The 24816-nt window shown below is 44.2% G+C and overlaps 1 protein-coding gene across 1 annotated transcript in view; it reads left to right on the top strand.

Moving 5' to 3' along the window:
- Window positions 1-3885: 3885 nt before the first annotated feature.
- LOC124605320 (choline transporter-like protein 1) overlaps window positions 3886-24816 on the top strand; it is a 482432-nt gene continuing 461501 nt past the window's right edge. Inside the window, exon 1 of the mRNA XM_047136907.1 lies at window positions 3886-3983. The gene's annotated coding sequence lies outside the window, so the exon portion shown is untranslated. The remainder of the gene's footprint in view (window positions 3984-24816) is intronic.

The following is a 24816-nucleotide window of genomic DNA, read 5'->3' on the forward strand; positions in this document are numbered from 1 at the left end:
TCTTCGCCGCATGTCCCCATCACTCAACTCATTTACGAATGTTGGCCTAAAAGATTTTAATTCCTGATCTTTTTTCGTGTGTGTCAGCATAGTCGTTTTTAGAATTCCAAGTTCAGCAGATCGTTTCTACAATGATCTTATGAGAGATTTGGCCACAGAATCCGTCACTGCTGCATATGTTTGCTGTCGTCGACCTGTCCTCTTTCCATCCGTAATGAATGCGGTTCTGAAGAGTTTCTGTTGCCATCGAATTATCGTTCGCTTTGGTGGAGCTTCTTATGGAATCGTGCCGCAAAATTCCGTTGTACATCTCTCACTGTTTCCCCCGGGTGTGCCCATGCACTCGCCAGGACACGTTCTTCCAATGTAGGTACTTATGTCCGCCATCTGATAAGAAAGAAAAGACTTGTGGAGTATAAATATATATCATGACCAAGAGAGGTGGGGGAGGAGGAGGTGACAGGATTTTCGGATCAAGAGAAATCAGAGAGGTTTCAGCTTACGCTGTAATTTGATATTCAACACGAAAAAATGAATTACACAGTTTCTACACGAATGTAAGTTCCGTGCACAAAATAACTAGGCCTTGAAGAGATGAACTTTTTGACGCGGCAGTTGTTCGTGAATGATTTCACTTTTCCCACAAATCACTTATTAAGATTTTCATAACTACGCTGATTAGTTTCAAGCAAAACTAGACTCTATGTTAGTCAATTTAACGCTTAACTATGAAAATTCAGACAAAAATCCATTGTGAAATTTCTACGGAGTCTTGTTTTCGCTCCGCCCAACATTTGATCAAAAAATTGAGGGTACAGTTTTTGTACTGATATCGCATGTCCCAGTTTCCGATTCACTGCGCTCGCGCAGCGATAGAAATAAATGAACTCTTTTTACGTTGTCTGTCGTGGCGTCCCCGCACTCCAACCGCGTGCTGATACTGTCGACGCCGTAGAGCTGCTACTGCCACAGCTCTCGCAGTGGAGTTGAGACACGATGCGCGATGACGTAGGTCCCCGTCGGTGAGCGGGAGACAGAAATGCGAACTCGTACGATGGAGGCTTCTTCTGATTTAAGATTGAATGATTCATTGCCCGGATATGCAGTAGTTGTTATATCTTATCTCATCCGCATCGTACACACCACCAATTGCGAGGAAACATTGTAATTATCAGTCTTCTCGTACGTTGCTGGCTCGTTGCTATGAAGTTGTTGAACCTGTATGAAGCAAGATCCACAGATACTCTTTGATCACGTTTGAGTGAACCTATGCCGTAATGTTAAAAAAATGTTCAAAAGTTCTCTTTTCAATTAATGAAGTAGGTATTTTGATATTCAGATTAAATTGTCCCAGCTGAGCAATCGTTGGTTAACTATCATTGATTAAATCACTTAATAATGTAGTCCACGCTTGATATTTCACTTGGAACGAACAGTTTATTGTTCCTTGGCCACTAAATACTTTACAACTTTCGCACCACACGCACACGCAATTAGTTGGTTAAGTCAGTTCTATTAAAATTAAGTTCTTGACCATTACGACAACTTGACTCTTCAGCGTAATTGTACGAGGGCGGTTCAGAAAGTAACCTCCGATTGGTCACAGTGCGGGTTGTGGGGGGTGTAGCGACGCCATCTGTGCGTTCACGCACTCAACAGGTCAGTCGGCATCAAGCCGTGGTCGAGTGAACGTCGTACCTGCGCTAGTTTAGTTTTTGTGGCAGTTTGAAATGTGTGCTGCAATTGAAAACCCCGCCAAATGTGAAGTGCGTGCTGTCATAAGGTTTTTTACAGCCAAAGGATATTCTGCAGCAGCTATTCATCGTGAGCTTTGTGCCGTGTATGGACCAAGAGTTATGAGTGAAGGAGTTGTCCGTGAATGGGTACGTTTATTTAAAAGTGGTCGAGAAAACGTTCATGATGAAGAGAGGAGTGGTAGACCATCATTGGTGACTGACGAACTCGTTCAGACAGTTGATGCAAAAGTTCGTGAAAATCGACGTTTCTCAATGTCGGAGTTGTCTACTGGTTTTCCACAGATTTCTAAGACTCTCTTGTACGAGATAGTGACGGCAAGATTGGGTTACCGTAAGTTCTGTGCACGATGGGTGCCCAAAATTCTTACCGACCACCACAAAACTCAAAGAATGGCCTCTGCATTAGACTTTCTGTCACGTTATGAGGACGAAGGAGAACCATTGTTAAACAGAATCGTGACTGGTGACGAAACCTGGATTAAGTACGTGAACCCTGAGACAAAAGAACAATCAAAGATGTGGACACATTCAAATTCGCCTACCAAACCAAGAAAAGCCTTGCAAGATTTTTCTGCCAGAAAACTGATGGCAACGGTGTTTTGGGATGCCAAAGGGGTGTTGTTGGTTGAATTCATGGAACGTGGTACGACCATTAATCAAGACGTGTACTGTGAAACAATAAAAAAGTTACGATGGGCTATACAGAACAAACGCCGTGGTATGCTGACTTCCAGTGTCGTTTTTTTGCGCGATAACGCCCGTCCTCACTCTGCTCGCAGAACAAGGGCCCTTCTTGAGTCCTTCAAGTGGGACGTTATCAACCATCCACCTTACAGCCCAGACCTGGCGCCAAGTGATTATCACCTCTTCATGCATTTGAAGAAATGGCTCGGGCCACAGCGGTTTGATGACGACGAAGAGCTCAAAGATGCGGTCACAGGCTGGCTCCAGGCACAAATGGGTGATTTTTTATGCAGAAGGAATTTCAAAGCTTGTGAAGAGATACGATAAGTGCCTCAATCGCTATGGAGACTATGTAGAAAAATAGTGCAAAGATGTAGTTGTAAGATGTATATATTAAAATATTTTTATTTAACTTGGTGTATTTTTTTAAATCAACCGGAGGTTACTTTCTGAACGGCCCTCGTATTATCTTCGTGAAGTCGTGTAATTGTGTCCTACTCGAGACTAATTGAGTGTAGTCCTTTGATATACTACCCACTTTTATTTTAGTTCCAACTATTTGAAAGTCAAGTCCAGTATTCACTAGTTTCGTCAATAAAGTTCAATTAGCCCGTTATGCACGGTTAAACGCGTCTATCAGATCCTATCTCTGCTTAGAAAATCAGTTTCCAAAGTTCGTGAATCACGTCACGCAAGAAACACTTCTGAACGCAAAACAATCTCGTCGCGTTCCGTACTCTAAATAACTAAGACAAGAATTGTTCTCGCACGTCTTTACAGCACGAGAGCCAGCAAGCGACTTCTGTGAAAGAGTAATGTAGGCGCATTGAATTTCTTCGTTGCGCTTACAACTCTCTTCCACATTAAAGTTATCTCTGACTAACATCACCTTGGACTTAGCTTTCAAGATATTATTTGCAATTATCACTTGGATATTTGCCCATTAATTAAATCTGAGGTTTCTTCCTCCTCTTTTCATAACAAAAACTCTCAGTGATGTATAATATTGTTGTTATCAAAACTTCTTGGTGTTAGCTTATCGGCAAAGATGTCGTATTTGCCAAGATAACGCTTCCCTACTTCATATTATGATATTCTGTCTTAATTGACTTTAAGGGGTCGTTGGGGTGTTATACTGTACTTCTTATTAGTGTACCGCTGAGTATCAACTACACTGATTGGGGCAGTTTTTAATAGCTTTTTTAATTCTGAAGTGATCTGTACTGTGCACTTTGCGAGCAAATCGAGACTAAACGGATGTGTCTTGTACAATACTGGTAGTAATGCGGGGGAGTGGGGACAGGGAGGGGTTGTTTACGCGGAAGGACAGGCGCCGCTTGCGGCAGCCTGCAGCTGGGGGGCGTGGCCGCGAGCTGCAACTGTCCGCCGAAGGCCGCGCGGCGCTCCCGTCGGTTTCCGCAGAGCGCTGAGGTGGCTATGGTCAGTACGCGGCCGACTGTCGTCGCGGAAGGAGGGAGAGGGAGTTACGGCAAGCCGTCCGCCGCGGCGTGTGCGAAGCGTGTCCACTGCGGCAGCCAACAGGTAGGGAGCTCCTCCCGCGTCCACGTGCTCGCCGCAAATAGCCTCACGCTTCCGTTCTCGGTTCTTCATCCTGTAGCACGTCCGGCAGCGCCGACTGAACACTCTGAAACGGTGTCACAACAATGCCACTCATCCTTCAGAGTGCGTCTTTCCGGAGAACGTCTTGTCACTCAGTGTGATACCGACTTCTGTTTATCGGATGCGAGAAGTACTACAGTATTCTCCACGTGGGAAAGCATTTACGTGGATTCGTTAACCTAAGAAATCTTCTGCTTTACACGCATCATCTCAGAAAAAAATAGTATTGCATCGTGTTTTGACTGGACGTTGTTTAAATGTCGCGCTGTAAACTACTTATTTCTTTAAGTATTCTTAGGGAACTAAGAAGTTAAATAATGAGATGGATACTCAGCGAAGTCAGTGAAGTGCGTCTTCTAAATCTGCCAGTTGACTACTAAGGACGTACCTATCCATCTCAGAAAAGAAAAATTTTCGCAAATCGAATCTCGCATTCTGCCCCGCCAGGTACACCTGTATCGATTTAGTATCACTTTGAAGAGAAATAAAAACTGTTATGGATACTGACTACTAATAAGTCTACTCCGAGGCAACTGTCGTGTGATCTCAAAACTGCACCTCACCCTTCTCACGTCTTGGATACGATCTTTCCGACAACCATGTTCCTCCTGCAGCTGACTTCATTCTACCTCACAAACACCACGAATTCGTCGTTTATTTTCTTTACATTCTCTGCAAAGTATTTCATTCAAATTCCCACAAAACAATTATTTTTCTTGGTCTGCCAGTTATATGCCGTTCAATATCGTTCTAATTTTCTCCAGTAAACTGCGAAATACGATTACCAGCTATGCTGCCTCTCCTTGCATTACTTTGACGTTCGCCGCTAAAAATATTCGGAGGACCATGAGACTTCACGTAGTACTCAAAAGGCCTCCGCTCCCAGACGATCATCATGGAACATGAATTATAATTTCCGATACCGTAGCGCCATTCGGTATCCACGTTAAACTGTAGCGCTCCCATTCGGTCTTGGATAAATGACTGTTTCTAATATGAGGGCGTGCTGACAAGTAAACCCCCCATTTTTTTGTGAAACTCTTAAAGCTTTTTAAATCAAAAAATGTTATAAACATTATACATCTTTATTCTTCATGTATGCATATTTGCAACCCTGTGCCGCTAGAACTGTAGAGCGAAACATGGCAGTGTGTAGCGTAACTATGTCGGTGCACGAGAAACAGCGTGCTGTAATCGAGTTTCTAACCGCAGAAGAATTCGTCCACAACACAACGACAGACCACACACATGCGCTGCGACACCTGCAACAATCCGACGCCTTGGGTTCTCTGTCGTCGATCATCTTCCACACAGTCCCAACTTTCCCCATCCGATTTTCCTGTCTCCAGAACTTAAAGAACACCACTTTGACAGTTACGAAGCGGCGCAAGCAGAGGTGAGGTGTTGTGGCTCAGACAACAAAGTCACAATTACAGTATCAATAAACTGATCTCTCGCTGGGTGAAACGTATTCGTCACCAGGTCACCGTATTGAGAAATAAATACACAGACGTGAAAAATGAAGATGCAGAATGTTAATAAAGTTTGTCTGATTTAAAAAGCGTGAAAAATTGTCAGATAAAAAATTCGGTGACATTACTCTGCAGCATGTCCTCATAGTTCCCATAACCTTTTCTTACGTGTCAGTGGCCGTGATTACAAAGGATCGTGTTCTCATTTTTTTCCATTACTTGTTTTACGGTGCTAGACAGAACTACTTCTGTCCCAACCTTTTCTTCCGACGCGTCTGTCTAGCCTGAGGATACTAGTCGCCCTTGTGTTCTGTTAGGAGCCTACCTCCAAACGACGAGGCTTTCTCAGTTTCTTATTAAAATCACACAATGTAACCAAGTAACTCCTGTCTTAAGATATTGTGGAATTTCAAATAAACCTTTCTCTAAGTGGAGCAGCAACTTCTTGGTATTTCTGTATAATCTCTTGTTTGAAAGGAACAACATAAAACATTAAAAATCAGTAATTATTGTATCTGATCAGGTTAAGTAAATAAAAGAAAAAATATAGCGCATATGGCTGTCCAAAGCAAATCAATTCGACAGTATGTGAGAAATGTAAGCGTTCAATATTTTACTAATTTAATACTTGTACTGAAGCACATCAGAATAATATGTCCTAGAGTTTCTAACCAATAATAGTGTTATTTTATTAAGTAACACCATTATTAGTTACAAAGTCTGCGACTTCTTATTCCAATGTTCTTCAGCACAAGGATTGATTTACTAAAAGACTGAATGTGTACATTTGTCACATATTATTGAATTGATTTGGTGGGCCTATACACACTAAATTTTTTGCTTTAGTTATTTATTGTAATCAGATATAATAATTTTACGTAATTGTAACCATGCGTATCTGCTGCCTACTACAAATATTGACGCAATAAACCCCGTTGAAGCACGTCCTGAAACCAGAATTCGAAACGAGTCACAGCGGTTTCCAGTAAAATTGGAAAGAAAACACGAATTGTGGTTGTGTTTTTGCAAATACAGAAATTACATGGATACTTTGGTGCTGAAAACGGTTTTCTTCAGCAGCGAACTAAAAATGCATAATTAAAATGCCTCTCTCGGCACCATACTGATTTTAAGTTTCGTGCTGGGCACCAAACCTATCAAAATGTTTGTAATTTTGTGACAAACTGCCTGTCCTTTCATTTTTTTACCGTTCTTTCCTTTCATCTCAGCGTGAATTTTTGCTGCTTGTAATTGATCAGAAACATGGGACAAAATTCCTGATATAACTTTATTGTTCCAAAATAGTATAGCTTCGCGTGAAGCCGGTTTCCTTTGTTAACTACTGCGAACCAGAAGGCACTATATAGAGGAAGGTTGAGCAGTAATTCTTCATTTCCAGTACTCACCTGTTAGCTTCCACATCGTCGCCTACGGGAATGGAAACAAATATCCTAACAGATGTTCAATCACTAGTGATGATTTGGCGTCACTACCGTATTTCTATATATGCCAATTTATAAATACCCTGTAAATGCCAAGTCCCATTTCGGACATAATACGGCTGAAGTTGTTACCGAAGTCATAGAAAACCTGTATCAGGATGGCGGATGGGGGCTTGACGTCTACTCCTGCAGAATACGCATCCTGTATCTTAACCGCCGCTCCACCTAGCTCAGGACGTCAGTCGAGTGTCGTGTCCATCTTCACATCATTTGCAGTTCGGTCTGTGTAAAGCAAACATGCAGCTAAAACAGAAAGCGCCTGCGCACGCAACATCCGCAGACCGAAAGGAGCCCTCTGTCTTCGTTGGCAGGCTTGCTTGTATGGCCATGAATCAACTAGGAGCTTTCGTTCATAATATGCCTACAAGTAATTCGCGCCGACACTTAAGGCTAGGTAGTACGAAATACTACACTGAAGCGCCAAAGAAACTGGTATAGGAATGCGTATTCAAATACAGAGATATGTAAACAGGCAGAATACGCCGTTGCAGTCGGCAACTCCTATCAAAGGCAACAAGTGTCTGGCGCAGTTATATCGGTTACTGCCTCTACAGTGGCAGATTATCAAGACTTAAGTGCCGGCCGTGTGGCCGAGCGGTTCTGGGCGCTATAGTCTGGAACCGCGCGACCGCTACGGTCGCAGGTTCGAATCCTGCCTCGGGCATGGATGTGTGTGATGTCCTTAGGTTAGTTAGGTTTAAGTAGTTCTAAGTTCTAGGGGACTGATGTTAAGTCCCATAGTGCTCAGAGCCATTTGAACCATTTTCAAGACTTAAGTGAGTTTGAACGTGGTGTTATAGTCGGCGCACGAATGATGGGGCACAGCATCTGCGAGGTTGCGATGAAGTGCGGATTTTCCCGTACGACCATTTCACGAGTGTACCATGAATATCAGGAATCCGATAAAACATCAAACCTCCGACGTCGCTGCTGCAGGAAAAAGATCCTGCAAGATCGAGACCAACAATGACTGAAGAGAATCGTTCAACGTGACAGAAGTGCAACCCTTACGCAAATTGCTGCAGATTTCAATCCTGGGCCATCAAGTGTCAGCGTGTGAACCATTCAACGAAACATCATCGGTATGGGCTGTTGGAGCCGAAGGTCCACTCGTGTACCCTTTATGACTGCACGATACAAAGCTTTAAGCCTCGTCTGGGCCTGTCAACACCGACACTGGACTGTTGATGATTGGAAACATGTTGCATAGTCGGACGAGTATCGTTTCAGACTGTATCGAGCGGATGTACATGTACGGGTATGGAGACAACCTCATGAATCCATGGACCCCGCATGTCGGCAGGAGACTGTTCAAGCTGGTGGAGGCTATGTAATGGTGTGGGGTGTGTGCAATTGGGGTGATATGGGACCCCTGGTACGTCTAGATACGACTCTGACAGGTGACACGAACGTAAGCATCCTGTCTGGTCACCTGCCTCCATTCATGCCCGTTGTGCATTCCGACGGACTTTAGCAATTCCAGTAGGACAAGGCGACACCCCACACGTCCAGAATTGCTACAGTGGTTCCGGGAACACTCTTCTGCGTTTAAACACTTCCGCTGGCCAGACATGAACATTATTGAGCATATCTCGGATGCTTTGCGACGTGCTATCCAGAAGAGATCTTCACCTCCTCGTACTCTTAGGATTTATGGACAGCTCTGCAGGATTCATGGTGGCAATGCCCTCCAGTACTAATTTAGATATTAGTCGAGTCCACGTGTTGCGGTACTTCTACGTGCTCGCGGGGCTCTACATATTGGGCAGGTGTACCAGTGTATTTGCGGAAATTTTTCTGTACCTGCTTGTTTTGATTTATTCTGTACGACTCTCCGCTTCCCTTCTCCATACGCGGAGATTGTGAAGCTGAAACGGATGCCGTCTGACTAACGATAGAATAGTACAAAACGTTTGCAATTTCATAGGCAGTAACTAATAAACCTAAAGCAATAAAAGCAGGATTGATAGACGCTTGCACACTCAGGGTAGGGGGAGAGAGGGACTGTCATTCTCTTAATGTACTCGTTGTGCTATCCTTGTTTCAGTATAGAGGGAATCCAATGAGGAAACTCACTGTTGTCCAATAGTAACAACCGAATATTAGGAAAGTTGTAAATGGGTATCTAAAGGGCATCGGCTTCTGCACTGATTCAGATGATTTTAATTTAAGCATGCTTTCTCACTGAGATGGAGATTTTCTAGTCATCATCTTGTAACTGTTTTTTTTTTTTAAATACAGTTTTCGCTAGAAAATATGACTCAAAAAACGCTAATTTGAATTCATAGAATCAATCTGTGTTATGGAAATCCTGAACCTCTTGTGTATCGTACAGGAATTTCGACATGATTTGGACTCGGCAGCTAATGTAAAAAGTGATGGTAAAGGGTAGGGTGTTTCAAAAAGATGCCATCCATTTCATTTAAGTAGAAGGTACAATATAGCGAAATTGCACGAAGGCTTTTGAAACATAATATAAAATTACACTATGTGATCAAAAGTATCCGGACACCCGCAAAAAACATAAGATTTCGATATTAGGTGAATTGTGCTGCCACCTACTGCCAGGTACTCCATATCAGCGACTTCAGTAGTAATTAGACAACGTGAGAGAGCAGAATGAGGCACTCTGTGGAACTCACGGACTTGGAACGTGGTCAGGTGATTGGGTGTCACTTGTGTCATACGTCTGTACGTGAGATTTCCACACTCCTAAACAACTCTAGGTCCACTGTTTCAGATGTGACAGTGAAGTGGAAACGTGAAGGGACACGTACAACACAAAAGGGTACAAGCCGACCTCGTCTGTTGACTCGGACAGCGCCGACATTTGAAGAGGGTCGTAATGTGTAATAGGCAGACATCTATCCAGACAATTACACAGGAATTCCAAACTGCATCGGGATCCACTACAAGTACTATAGCCGTTAGGCGGGGGATGAGAAAAATTGGATTTCATGGTCGAGAGGCTGCTCATAAATCACACCGGTAAATACCAAACGACGCCTCGCTTGGTGTAAGGAGCATAAACACTGGACGATTGAACAGTGGAAAAACGTTGTGTGGAGTGACGAATCACGGTAACCAATGTGGCGATCCGATGGCAGCGTGTGGGTATGGAGAATGCCCGGTAAACGACATCTGCCAGCGTATGTAGTGCCAACAGTAAAATTCTGAGGCGGTGGTGTTATGGTTTGGTCGCATCTGCCAGCGTATGTAGTGCCAACAGTAAAATTCTGAGGCGGTGGTGTTATGGTGTGGTCGTGTTTTTCATGGAAGGGGCTTGCACTCCTTGTTGTTTTGCGTGGAGCTATCTCAAAACACCGGTTCCCTCCAGATCACCGACGTAAAGCGCTGTCGGACGTGGCCGGCACTTGGATGGGTGACCATCCGGGCCACCATCCGCTGTTGCCATTTTTCGGGGTGCATTCAGCCTCTTGATGTCAGGCCTGGCAAAAAATGTGGAGCACCCACAAGATATAGTCAACTGTCAATGTAAAGTCGTACACGCAAACACCAATGCCGAATATGTACGATGACGTGCTGAAAAGTAATTCCTCCAAATTTTTTATGTGAAAACTCTTAAAGCTTTTTAAATAATGCAAACTTTATTAACATTCTACATCTTTATTCTTCATGTCTACATATCTATTTCTCTACATAGTCACCCTGGGGATGCACGCACTTCTCCCGACGACTGACCAGTTTGTTGATACCGTCGCTGTAGAATGTCTTTCTTGACGAAGCCACAACCTCACCTCTGCTTGCATCGCTTCATCACTACAAAAGTGAAGTCCTCGAAGGCGTTCTTTAAGTTTTGGAAACAAATGAAAATCAGCTGCGGCCAAGTCGGGAGTTTATGAAAAAGATCGGTGACAGTGAGGCCAAAGCATCGGATTGTGCAGATGTTGCAACACTCGTGTGTAGTCTGGCATTGTCATGTTGAAGCACAGGGTGCTCCGTGTGTGGACGAGCTCTTCAAATTCGAAATTCCATTATAGGACGCTGTTTCTCACGCACCGACATGGCTACGTTACGCACTGCCATGTTACACCCTACAATCCGGAACTCTCAAGAGGCAGAGGGCTGCAAATACGTGGACATGAAAAATAAAGATGTAGAACGTTTGTTTTATTTAAAAAGCTTGAGTTTACATAAAAAACTCAGAGGCTTTACTTGATACCACGCCTTCATAAATAATTAAAACTGCAATTATCTGTGACAAGTAGAGCGAGCACTAGAGTTAGTGTTGTTCTTGTTTAATGTTATACTCCGATTAAAATTGGATTTTCGTTAGCCCCTACCACTCGCCTCGCTGAAACGTCAATCACGAAGTAAGAAACTTCCTGGCAGATTAAAACTGTGTGCCGGACCGAGACTCGAACTGGGTCCCGAGTTCGAGTCTCGGTCCGGCACACAGTTTTAATCTGCCAGGAAGTTTCGTATCAGCGCACACTCCGCTGCAGAGTGATAATCTCATTCTGGAATCACGAAGTTCAAAAATGGCTATGAGCACTATGGGACTTAACATCTGAGGTCATCAGTCCCCTAGACTTAGAACTACTTAAACCTAACTAACCTAAGGACATCACACACATCCGTGCCCGATGCAGGATTCGAACCTGCGACCGTAGCAGTTACGCGGTTCCGGACTGAAGCGCCTAGTACCGCTCGGCCACCGCGGCCGGCGGAATCACGACGTAATTTTAATCGGAGTGTATCAAACTTTCTAGAATATATATGGGGCGTGAAGACCGTCAGATGTTGGGTGATCACTGTGAATGACACAGAGGCGCCGCGCACTCGTGTGAAACAGCGTCATCAGCACCTTACAGATCTGGAAAGGGGCCACATTGTGGATCTCCGTTTGACCAGCTGATCGAATCGTGCAGATTTGTGGGACGTTCGGATGTGACATTTGTTCGATTTTGCATCGCGTAGGAACACGAGGGCAGGCATACTTTTCGTCAGGGTTCTGGTCGCCCACGTCTGAGCATCACAAAGGCGGATCGCTTTATTTTGCGCCAGGCACATCATAAACCCTTCACATCTGCACCTCCCAACCGACAAGAAGTAATGGACTTCTTGCAACATTCTGTGCCGTCCCGCACCATTAGTAGGAGACAAACAGCAACTACACTACGGAATTGCTGCCACATGCGTATGCTGACGTTAACACAGCACGGGCGGCCGTGTTCAGAGTGGTGCCTCGTCCGGGAAGCGTGACTGCTGAATGAAGGGCGTCGCATCTTGTTCAGTGACAAACTGCGCGTCTGAACTGTGAAGTCATCCATACGAGTGCTAGAATGAATTCAGTAAATTTCAGTTACACTATAAATGACGCAGATCTAGAGGATGAAAATTCAGCTAAATAGTTAGCGATTACAATACGAGTAATTTACGAGGCGTGTTTTTTAAGTTAGCACGTTTTTTTTTAAATTTCAAAACGGTACTAAGATACCCCAATAATTTTATTTTTACATGAAAGCCTGTACCTTAATCTACGCACTGACGACATTACAATCTGATTCTTCCTTGTTTACGTTGTGTACTGAGTGTTTAAGGTGCCTCCGATAATCGTGAGTCCCGCCGACTGTGAAGTACGAGCTGTTATAAGATTTCTTAGTGCTAAAGGCCTAAAAGCGATCGATATTCATTTTTAGATCTGTGCAGTTTACGGAGAAAACATTATGAGTGATGGAATGGTAAGAAAAAGAGTGAGAGCATTTAAAGATGGCCGCACAAATGTGCATGATGAACAACGGAGTGGGCGTCCTTCGGTCGTTAATGAAAGTTTGCTGCAGGAAGTGGACAATAAGGTGAGAGAAAACAGACGCTTTACGGTTTCCTCCTTGCGGGATGACTTTCCTAATGTTTCTCGTAGTGTTTTGTATGGCATTGTGACCGAACACTTGAATTACTGAAAATTGTGTACACGCTGGGTACCGAAAATGTTGACGGATGCGCACAAAACCAAACGTTTAGACAGTGCACTGACTTTCCTTGAGCGGTACCACAACGACGGTGATGATTTCTTAAGCCAAATTGTTACGGGCGATGAAACATGGGTGGCCTACGTCACAGCAGAATCAAAGAAACAGTCCATGGAAGTTGAGCAAGCGCATCGTTTTGTTGCAAGACAATGCCCGTCCGCATGTGGCGAATCAGACCGAAGATCTCATCACATCTTTTCGATGGGAAACTCTAGATCATCTTCCGTACAGCCCCGATCTTGCGCCCAGTGACTACCATCTGTTCCTGCACTTAAAGAAACACCTGGGCGGTTAGCGTCTTCAAGACAATGACGACGTCAAAACAGTGGTGATGCAGTGGTTAACAAGTCAGGCGGCAGACTTCTATGAGGAGGGTATTCAAAAACTGGTACAATGTAATGACAAGTGCCTCAATATTGACGGAAATTATGTAGAAAAGTAGATTAAGGTACAGGCTTTCATGTAAAAATATAATTATTGAGATATCTTATCACGTCTTTTAATTTCAAAACGGTACTTACTTAAAAAACACGTCTCGTATATTGGTACGATCACATAGGTAATGTTGTGGGGAAAGCGAACCAAAGACTGCGATCTACTGGCAGAAAGCTTAGAAGATGCAACAGGTCTGCCTTGCCCGTCCTCTTCTGGAGTACTGCTGCGCGGTATGGAGGCCGCATCAGATAGAATTGACAGAGGATATCGAACAAATTCAACTGAGGGCAGCGCGTTTTGTATTATCTCGAAATAAGAGTGAGAGTGTCACAAATATGGTACGCGAGGTGGGAGGCAACCATTAAAACAAAGGCGATTTTCGTTCAACAGGACCTTTTCACGAAATTTAAATCGACAACTTTTCCTCAGAATGCGAAAATACTTTGTTGCTGCCCGCCTACGTAAGGAGACATAGTCATTGTCATAAAACGAGAGAAATCAGAGCGCACACGTGAAGATTTAAGCGTTCGTTTTTCCCTCGCGCTGTTCAAGAGTGGAATGGTAGAGATATAGCTTCAAGGTGGTTTGATGAAACCTCTGCCAGGCAGTTTATCGCGAATTACAGAGCGGTCATGTATATGTAGATGTATCTCGGGTGACAATCGTCGGCGATTATAGCGGCGACCTGGGGAGAAGCACTATTCCTCCAGTACGAAACTGCAGTGCCCATATCGTGAAGAAATGCGACGCAATGCTCCTTCGGACATACATGCATGTCCGAATGAACAGGCACTGTGGCGACTGCAGAGGCTGTGAAAGATATGAAATGTATCGCAGTTGCGAATATGAACCACCTTCAGCTATATTACGGAACTACGACAATGCAGATCCGTGCCGGATCGGGACTCTAACCCGGATTTCCCTCTTTAAGCGAGCGTTTGCCTTAACACCTCGACTATCCTAACACGACTCACAGCCAGACACAAAGTTCCACATGTCGACGTCCACGTGTCAAACCTGTACTCGTACACTCCGTTAATGTTACTCCCGTACAGGGGCGACATTTTATTTGTAAAACGCAGTCACGGTATCGAAATTGCTGTTCATAAAATAACATCACAAAGAGTTTCTTTTCGTTTCCTACTTCTGTGTGTTTCACTTTTTTGTGTCGAGCAGTGTGTATGATTGTACCTCAGTATTTTATATGCGGTGTCAGAAGATCTGGTTATTTGTGACAATCATCTCACATAAAGAAACCTGAACTACAATTTTTGTTCTTGAATAGTTTGAATTTAAATAATTTTATAGTAGTTTTCATCAAATACAAGCCAAAGTTTCTTAAATTTAATATTAGCAGCAAGCAAGGTAAAATTCACAATATATTTCCGTTTACAGTACTCGGCGATCTCTTGATGCTGAAGACGCGTTGTTATGACCTACTTGATACGAACATGTGTTGTTTTACTATTAAAGATGGGATAAGCAAATGGAACCGTTGTACATCATCGGTTTCCTTACAAGTTTAGTAGTGCTACTCGTTCGACATAAAGCGAGGACAGATGACATATGCTGATTGGATTAAATGTGTCCCAGAATACCAGGTTTGTCTCTGAAGAGTCGTCAGGAAGATACTTTCATTTATTTTGTTGATGTTTATAGTTGGCAAGCAGTTTAAACAAAGCCTGCTCGACACAAGATGCTCAGTATGAACGGGAAACGTCGTTTAGATTCTCATTACCTACCTAATGATGTTCAGACTGTCTTATTGGGATACGATATTGCACAGCCTGTTTTTTAAGAAGAATGATGCAATGTTTCTTTGAACATGCGTGCGTGACGCATGAACAACGACGTGTACTGATCAGCCAGAACATTACGACCACCGACCTAATGTCGATATAAACCCGTCCAGGCGATAGCAGCGTCACCTGGCGATGAGTGACTGCTAGACACTCACACTGTGCTTGTAGTATCAGTGAGCCTGCTGTCCTTGTGTAGAATGGAGAAGACGCGCCATCTATCTGTGGTTGACCGAGGGCACATTGTCATGGCCCGGAGGCTCGGCACGACCATTTCGGAAACCGCACGACTTGTCGGGTGTTCGAGGAGACCTGTGGTGAGTGTCTTCAACACTTGGCGAAACCAAGGTGTGAAATCACGTCCATTCGTCGCGGGGTTGGGCGGCCACCCCTCATTACAGATGTCGGACGTCGTAGGCTGGGTAGACTGGTAAAACAAGAGTGCCGGCGACCTTTGGCGGAACTAACATCAGACTTTAATGCTGGGCAAAGCACAAGTGTATCTGAACTCAGTGCAGCGAACACTGCTAAAGATGAGCCTCCGCAGCCGACGACCCATGCATGTGCCAAAGTTAACATCACGACATCGGCAACCATGACTGAAATGGGCACGTGACCATCGTCACTGGACGTTGGCGCAGTGGCTAAGCTTTGCACGGTCTGATAAATCCCAAAACCTTCTTATCGTGACGATGGGAGGGTGCGAATCCATCGTCTTCAAAGGAAACAGCTCCTTGGCACCTGTACTGCGGGACGGAGACAAGCTGGTGGCGTCTCCATTGTGTTTTGGGAACATTCATGTGGGCATTCATAGGTCCAATGGCGCAAGGGACCATGGCCACGGAGTATCGTACACTGGTTGTAGATCACGTACAACCCTTCATGACGATAGTGTTTCGCGACGACAGTGGCATTTTCAACAATGTAATGCGCCACGTCACAAGGCCAGGAGTGTGATGGAGTGGTTCGAGGAACACAATGGCGAGTTCCAATTGATGTACTGCCCTGCCGACTCCCTTGATCTGAACCTGGTCGAACACATCTGGGATATGATTGAACGTCGCGTCAGAGCTAATTACTCCCCTCCCCGAATTTACGGGATTTACGTGACTTGTGTGTGCAGGTGTGATGCCAGCTCTCTCCAGTGACCTACCAAGGCCTCATTGCTTCCATGCAACTAAGCGTCGCCGCTGTTATCAGTGAAGAAGGTGGACATACCGGCTGTTAGATAGGTGGTCATAATGTCCTGGCTAGTCAGTGTATGTAAGCCCCGCAAGAAACATTTTATTAAAAGCTTTTCTACTGTTAAGTGTATCAGTTTTCAAATTCCTCGGCTAACTTTCAAAGAATAAATCAGCATTAAACGAAAATGGGAGAGTTTTAGAAAATTGGAGGCTTATGTTTAATATAGAATAGTTTTTATTTTCTTACTTACGTGGGTAGGCATGCGTCCTGACTGCCTGCGCGGAACATTCCAACCAGGTAAACGCGACCTTGTTATAGGCTGACCACTCTTGCTGCCGACAGGAAAACCAACACCATTCCTGAGTCTACGTGTGACTTATGATAATTCTTCTCTAGTCTGCAGCCAGATCATGCAATCACCTGAAGCCAATATTTCCGCGGCCACCTGGCCGACACCTTCATGTAATAACGTTGTTAGCTAATTTCACAGGAACTCACAGATAACGTGAACGCCGGCGTCCCTTTTATACACAGCGGAAGGCCGACGGCGCGTGCGCCAGACATCGTCGCTGCTGACCCCTAGCGTAGATGACCGTAGAGTGCCCCAGTGGTGATTGCATGCAAAAAACTATGAAACGCTATCGAGTATATTCTGCTTGCCGTTCCAACGACTCGTACAATACAATGGAAAAGTCTGCGTAGTCGCATACGTGGAACTAAAGCTGTCCTCTCGCAGGACGTGAAAACGCACGTGGTCGAGGAGGTGGTGACGTTGCAGCGTGGAATTCCACGTTCCACTACACTGCAGAGCGTGGTATAGAGAATCTCGTATGTCAGATTTTGCCTCATGGAGAGGAGTGTAGGCAGTGAGATGTGACTTCGTTGTACCTCACAAGCAGAACACAGGGGCTGCCATATCCTATGACGTTAAACAACGTATTTGATGGGTTCTCTTTTTCTAGAGTACGTGTATGAACATAAGCCGTTTCAGAGCATCAGTAAATTGAGGATCTCTCGAAAACGCGTCGTCTTATCTACTATTTGTTATAATAAAATGACAGGAAACTACATATCAGTAAGTGAAGGCTGCCTGAGGTTGTTTTTAGTGTTTTAACTTGCGTCCGACGAAAGTATACCGTTTCAGTGCTACAGCGCAATGATGATCCAGCAAAAGCGCCTCTTTTTGGTACAATTTGCATATTAAATATCAAATATTGTAGATACAGTATTAAGACAGCGTATAACATACACGGAGTGTCGATTCGTATGTCGGAGCTATTAGCGCAGCTGATGGTGTCGTGGTCTCGAAGTTGTGAAGAATGGGGTGGAAGTTTCGTGTCCACGTCCTTAAAATTTTTTTGACCTTTTCTTTTCTTAAAGATTCTGAGTGTCCCTTAATCACTTAACAGAAGATTATCCCAAAATCAGATGTTATTTATTATAAATAATTTATATGCTGCAATTCTTTTCGCAAAAGGCCAACGACTAGAATGTTCCCCCAGTGATCAAAACTCTTACCGTGACTGCCAGTCTACGTTCGAAAGTAAACATAAGTTACACTCTGGAAGCTTATGCTATTATGAAACTTTCTGTAAAGTATATATACCTATCATTGGGTTGTCCGCCGCTTGTCTCGCGGTAGCGTTCTCTCTTCCCGAGCACGGGGTCCCGGATTCGATTCCCGGCGGGGTCAGGGATTTTCACCTGCCTCGAGATGATTGGGTGTTGTTGTGTCGTCTTCATCATCATGATTCATCCCCATTACGGTCGGAGAAAGGCAATGGCAAACCACCTCCACTAGGACTTTACCTAGTACGGCGGTGCGGGTCTCCTGCATCGTTCCCCTATGCTCTGTGAAGGAGTCTGGGACTTCATCATCATCATTGGGTTTATGGACTGGCTCGTGTTTTTATTGTGGCGGTAAATATCTTTCTCAATGATGTTGAGCAGCTGCGAAAAAATCTCCTCTTCCATTCGAATGAAATTACGAAACGAATCTCGATCGTGAAATCTACGTGACGTTATTTGAGAGTGTTGGTAGTCAATGCAACATCGAGAATATAGATACTATGCATGCGCAGACTGACACTGGACGCTATTCCTTAACCACATTCAACTTAAAACCGAAAATGCATGAAAATTCAATTGAGTTATGGAATAACCTGTACAAGTATGTATCTCAGATCGTTGAACAGCATTATGTCGTGTTCCTCCACCAGCAGTTCGCTGTTCAAGCCATCGACGAGCCCAGAAGCTTCTTCGCCAATTTCTCCGCTCTTCTTCGACAGTCGCTAACAGAGTTAAAGGAACCTGACTTAGGCGCGTCCATTTTCGTAAATAAACGGTGTGGTTTACGAGCCGAATAAAGCCGACAATAGTTGCTGGTGAGCGCTAGGACGGCTTGAGGCCCAACTGTACTCAATTTTATGACCCCATTGGGGGAGTAGTGCTTCCACGAGAATTCGTCATCTACCTTTGTCTTTGACCATCACCCTCAATTCCGACCAGGCCTTGCCAGTTCTCATAGCTTTCCCATCCACCGTCCTCTTCCATATAAGGGATGGTTATAATTAAACTTTCGCTACTTGAGCCATTGTAGACGGGATACAATTTACCGTATGGATACCAAACTATATGGGAGTGGTGTTCAGACTGTGCACTGCAGAATTTGATGTGTTGGTAGTGTTAGTGTCATGACTTTTCGTTAGGCGTCGGTATTGGTACGACTTCATATGGTTGAAACACAAACACCAGTATACATTACAATTACAGACTCTCAATTTAGGTTCGAACAAGGTGAACAGGGCTTTATTCGTAAAACTGTTTTAACACAACAGCAGCAATAGCGCTGCTGCTCTTTGGGGTATTGATGCTTTAAATGAATACAGGGAGGTATTCTTTCCGCACTGGGGCTGAACATGATTCTCAAGTTCTAATTAACTGGTAATTTTCAAATTGCTCCTGAGAGAGGCTGACGTCCAATTGCGCTAAAACTCGTTGAGGAGTTCTTGTTGGCGTGGATGAGGATACTAGATCCAAAATGCGATCTTCATGCAGTGCAAGAGCTGTGTCACGACAGCTGAACATTGCGCGATGTACTGTTCGAAACGTGCTCCGAACAGTTGGGAAACGATACCTCTAGCGCGGTTCTAAGGCTGTCGTGGATGCACATGGTCGTCACACCGAGCAACGTTTGTAAACTGGGAGATAACATGGCACGGAATTAACAAATCTTACCCTCTCATGTGAAAATTAAAGTGTGGTTTTTCCTTTTTTTAAACAAATTATCCGTTATTTCTCAGTCGCATGTCCTTACAAAAGTTTCCGAAAAGGCCCTCTCAAGTAGCGAAAGTTTAATTATAACTACCTTGTACCACTGCTCGAATGCTTTTCAAATGCTGAAGATCTCTGAATTCGAATATCTTGGATGTTACATTAGAGAGATGCATTGAGCAGTGATGTAAGCAAAATATTACCTTTAACTAGTAACTATTGGTTGTCCTTCTTGACCTGACTGCAGTTTAATTAAAGAGAATTACACCAAACGCGTTTCGCTTTTATTTATAAAGAATCTTCCGTGGCTATTGGTGTTTCTTTACATATTCTGCTTCTTCCCTCCCTGCTGGCAGCGGTTGACGTCGAAAGACTCCGATTCACATACGCAATTGGCAGTTTTTGCCATGCTGCAGTATTTATTGCGCTGCATAATTTACGCTTCACTTTTGTAAAATGTTTCTCACTCTGCACAGTACAAACGTATTACATTAAAACATTTCATACACTTGACATTATACAATGTGTGGACAGAAGGCATCGGCTACCTGCTAATATCGTGTCGGAGCTCCTTTTGCTTGGCGTTGTACAGCAACTCGACTTGGCATCGACTCGAGTTTCCCGCAGAAATAATGAGCCATGCTGCCTCTTTTTTTTTCTAAGAAATTTCTGCCTCAAATTAAGGCCAGTGCTAGTCTGCTTTTGATGTCCTCCTTGCTCCGTCCGCCATTGGTTGTTTTGTTGTCTATGTAGCAGAATCCCTTAAGTTCATCTGCTTCGTGGTCATCAGTCGTGACGTTAAGTTTCTCGCTGTTCTCATTTCTGCTACTTCTCATTACTATCGTCTTTCTTCGATTTACGTTAAGTCTGTATTCAATAGACTTTTCATTTCCTTCAGCAGATCCTGTAATTCTTCTTCACTTTGACTCAGTATAGCAATGTCATCAGCGAATGGTAAGATTGATATCCTTTCACCATGAATTTTTATTCTACTCCTGAACCTTTCTTTTATTTCCCTCATAGCTTCTTCGATGTACAGGTTGAACAGCAGGGGCGAAAGACTACATCCCTGTCTTACATCCTTTTTAATCCGAGCACTTTGTTCTTTGTCTTCCACTCTTATTGTTCCCTCTTGGCTCCGGTACATATTGTATATTACCCGTCATTAGCTATATCTTACCACTGTTTTCCTCAGAATATCGAACATCTTGCACTATTTTACATGGTCGAACGATTTTTCCAGGTCGACAAATCCTTTAGTTTTGGTTCCATTATCAACCGCAACGTCAGAACTACCACTCTGGTGCCTTTGCGTTTCCTGAAACCAAACTGATCGTCATATAATGCCTTTGTAGCTGCCTCCACAGCCATCCATAATTGCGAAAGCGTTGCCGGCGCAGGATTTTGCGCATGAACCGACCTCTCGATTATGTCCCATAAATGTTCTATGGGATTCATGTCGGGCGATCTGGGTGGGCAAGTCATTCGCTCCAATTGTCCAGAGTGTTCTTCAAACCAATCGTGAACATTTCTGCCCAGTGATATGGCACATTGTCGTCCATAAAAATTCCATTGTTGTCTGGGAACATGAAGTCCATGAATGGCTGCAAATGGTCTGCAAATGGCTTGCGCCACACTCGAACCCTCAGTTCCTAACAACTGAATTGGGGACTCATCTGACTAGGCCGCGCTTTGCCTGTCCAACCGATATGGTCGCGAGCCCAGGAGTGTGTGCTGTTAGCAAAGGCATTCGTCTGGGTCGTCACTGTAATAGTCCAATAACGCCGAATTGCGCAGCACTATCACAAAGGAGTCCCACATCGATTTCTGCGATTATTTTGATTCAATTTGCTTGTCTGTCAGTACTGACAACTCTACGCAAACGTCGCTGCTCTCGGTCGTTAAGTGAAGGCCGTCGGCCACTGCGTTGCCCATGGTAAGAGGTAATGCCTAAAATTTCGTTGTTACGTCAGTGTTTATTTTATTGTCATCATAGGCATCTGTTGCACGTTAAAAGTGGAGTGAACGTAAATTAGTTCCGCCACAGAACTCAGTCGTGGTTCTGTGCTTTGTCTAGAATCGCTCTCCTTTGTAGGTGCGTTCCAGTTTCCGGGAAGTCTCTCGTGTTGTCGCCCAGTGCAGTGTTTGATGGAGGCTCGGTAGGAGGATGAAGGACCCGTCAAGGGCACGCTGGCGAGTCTGCTTCCTTCGGCGGCAGCTCGGTGCGAGTGCTGGCGCTTCCTTTGTCGGCAGCCGCGGCCGACCCTCTCGCATTGGCTAATTGGCACTGGACTCGCCTGATAATATAACGGTCTCATTAACAGACGGGCCGGCTGCATCAGCCGGGCGCTGCGTACTACAGCTGCCTTGCTGCTTTTACGTACTTGTCGCTCCCCCTAAAATCGCCTTCCTTTTGCTTGTCGGCGTGTTGTGTACTGTTAAGCCGCTCCCACGCGTGGCGAGGCAGCTGACGTCGACGTGGGCGCAGTAAGACCGGCCGCAAAGTGACAGCGTTCGCATTACAATGGACGCGCGGTTAACGTGATTTGCGACTGCAGCCCTGTCAAGCGCCAGCATCTAGAGAGCCTGTGTACAGAGGGAATGGCCATAGGTGAAGTTGCCCGTGACTGGCTTATTAGCTTTGGCGCCATTTTTCTGCCAAACGTCTCTTGCGCTTCCTATGTTCGCCGTGCTTTTAAGTTGAATTGAAGTTCAGAGGACTTTTGGAAACGATTAAAAGGTATTTGAATTATTGTGAGACTTGTTATGCGTTGTGCACGCATGTTCGATTTAGTTGTATATCGGTTTTAGTACGTAATTAGCGTTTGCGTGCATACTTGTAGCATCACAAGCTTTTCTGAAGCCGATATCTGACAGTCCTTGCTGGAAACGGAAAGTTCCCGTAATTGTTGTGCCATGCTCATTCGACTTTATAGCGTCAAACTTTATTTCGTTCCGAATCAGAACACAAGGCATTATTTCGGTTTCAGTATTATTGCCTGACTGTTGACGCAGGCAAGTTGTAAGCATGTTTTCCGCAGTTGTCGTGGTTGCTGAAACATTATCCGTAGAAAATAGTTGTAGGTACTCTTGAAGACAGTTTTTAATAGGCGTACTTACTGTGGGGTAGAAGGGATACGGTAATTTTCTTGTTACATTTGGTCGTTATTACAGTAGCCTACATTTAACATTACCTGATTTTTGTAATCTTTTTAGTTTATCTACGAGTGGTATTCTATATATATGAAAGAAAATCGTAAGCAGTTGTTTACTTGTGACATGCAAAAAGTTTGAAGACGTGACAAGAAGTACTAATACGTCTCACACTTTTTGCATGTCACAAGTTAACAACTGCTTACGAGTTTCATTCATCTGACGTAATACAGGTACGTTAAATCTTCAGCGTTATGCACTTCCGATACAAAACAAATGCTATACACTATATTTTTTTTAAATTTACGTTGCTTTCATTAGAATATGTCTAGTAAACGAACTTTAAAGGAGATAAATGCAAGCAGCGAATAATGTTTACAGCCACTGTATCAAATTTTCCTGTGCTGTACGTAGTAGGCTACTATGAGTATATTATAGCTGTAAAGAAAGGCATTTAACGAATGATTTCGCCATATCTTGTGCTTTTGATTCGGTGAGTGTGTACTCCACTACTGGCCATTCAAAAGTACCGCCCGCAGTTTGGCAGAAAAATGCCCGCCGTATCGTCCGGTTGGCCACTCCCTCCCTATACAGGCTCTCTACCAGCATCTTGCTCTCAGATAACAGACTTTATTTACAAAAATGGACGACCTGCAAATTCCTACGTTAGGTCTGTCAAAACCCACATTTCCTCCCTTGTCCGTACGCTAGTCATATTTTTCTGTCTGTAGTATATATACCTCGTAATAAGAAATTCATGAACGTGTTGTAAGCGAATAAGGTAAGTTCTATGTCCAGTCAGAAAGGACTGCAGCTTACAAAACATTAATGATGCATATAAGCACATTGAAGTGAGGAATGAAAATGTTTGACAAGGCCGAGATTCGAAGCCGGGTCTCTTGCTTACTAAGCAGATGCAGTAACTACTACGCCACACTGGCACAGTGCCTTTGCGCGAATGCAGGGACTACCCTAGCATATCTCCCTCCTCAGTCCAAATTCCCATTCACATCTTGGCCGACATGGTGCTCCTACTAAACTCAAACTACATTGCTGAGGCTCTCCACCTGTATTGGAACAGCACCTCAGCAACGCATGAAACGGGGAAGCCAATCTGAAATCCTGGTATAGTTGCTTTAATCAAATGAAACTATCTGGTTCCAGAGCCATTTTCAAGTCTCAAACATCTATGATGTATATATGCGGACTGAAACGACGAATGAAAATCTGTATAAAGACCAGGATTCGAAAACTAGGCAGATGCGCTGACCATAACTGCACGGACTACCCTATCACATCTCCCTCCTCAACCCAAGTTGCCAGTTTCACGCCTCAGCCTACTTGGAATGCCCTCTAAACTCGATCAGCATTGCAGAAGGTCTCCAACTTGAAAATTCTTTGTTTGTCTACTGAAATAACTGAGTGGGTGAAACTTTTTAGTTTGCACTGAAACTGCTGAATGCAACTGAACCTACTGTCTCGCTAATTATTTTTATCAAAAATGGTTCAAATGGCTCTGAACACTATGGGACTTAACTTCTGAGATCACCAGTCCCCTAGAACTTAGAACTAGTTAAGCCTAACTAACCTAAGGACATCACACACATCCATGCCCGAGGCAGGATTCGAACCTGCGACCGTAGCGGTCGCGCGGTTCCAGACTGCAGCGCCTAGAATCGCTCGGCCACTCCGGCCGGCCTTATTTTTATCATTACAACTCTGACCTACAGAGTTTTCGCTGACAAGGACGACTCAAACTTAATGTTGTGTCGGTAGCTGGGCCGACACCGTGAAGTTGAGATGGCTGAAAAGGCAAGCTAGACTAACGCAGACGGGCGTGAAGTACTGGAACAGGATACGTAATTAATGTTAGGAAGAAAAGTACGGAGCAGGTTTAATACTTAACTTTACTCAATCATTGTGGTACATCGATCTTGACGATA

This window comes from Schistocerca americana, chromosome 3, assembly GCF_021461395.2.
Source record: "Schistocerca americana isolate TAMUIC-IGC-003095 chromosome 3, iqSchAmer2.1, whole genome shotgun sequence".
Lineage (NCBI taxonomy): Eukaryota > Metazoa > Arthropoda > Insecta > Orthoptera > Acrididae > Schistocerca > Schistocerca americana.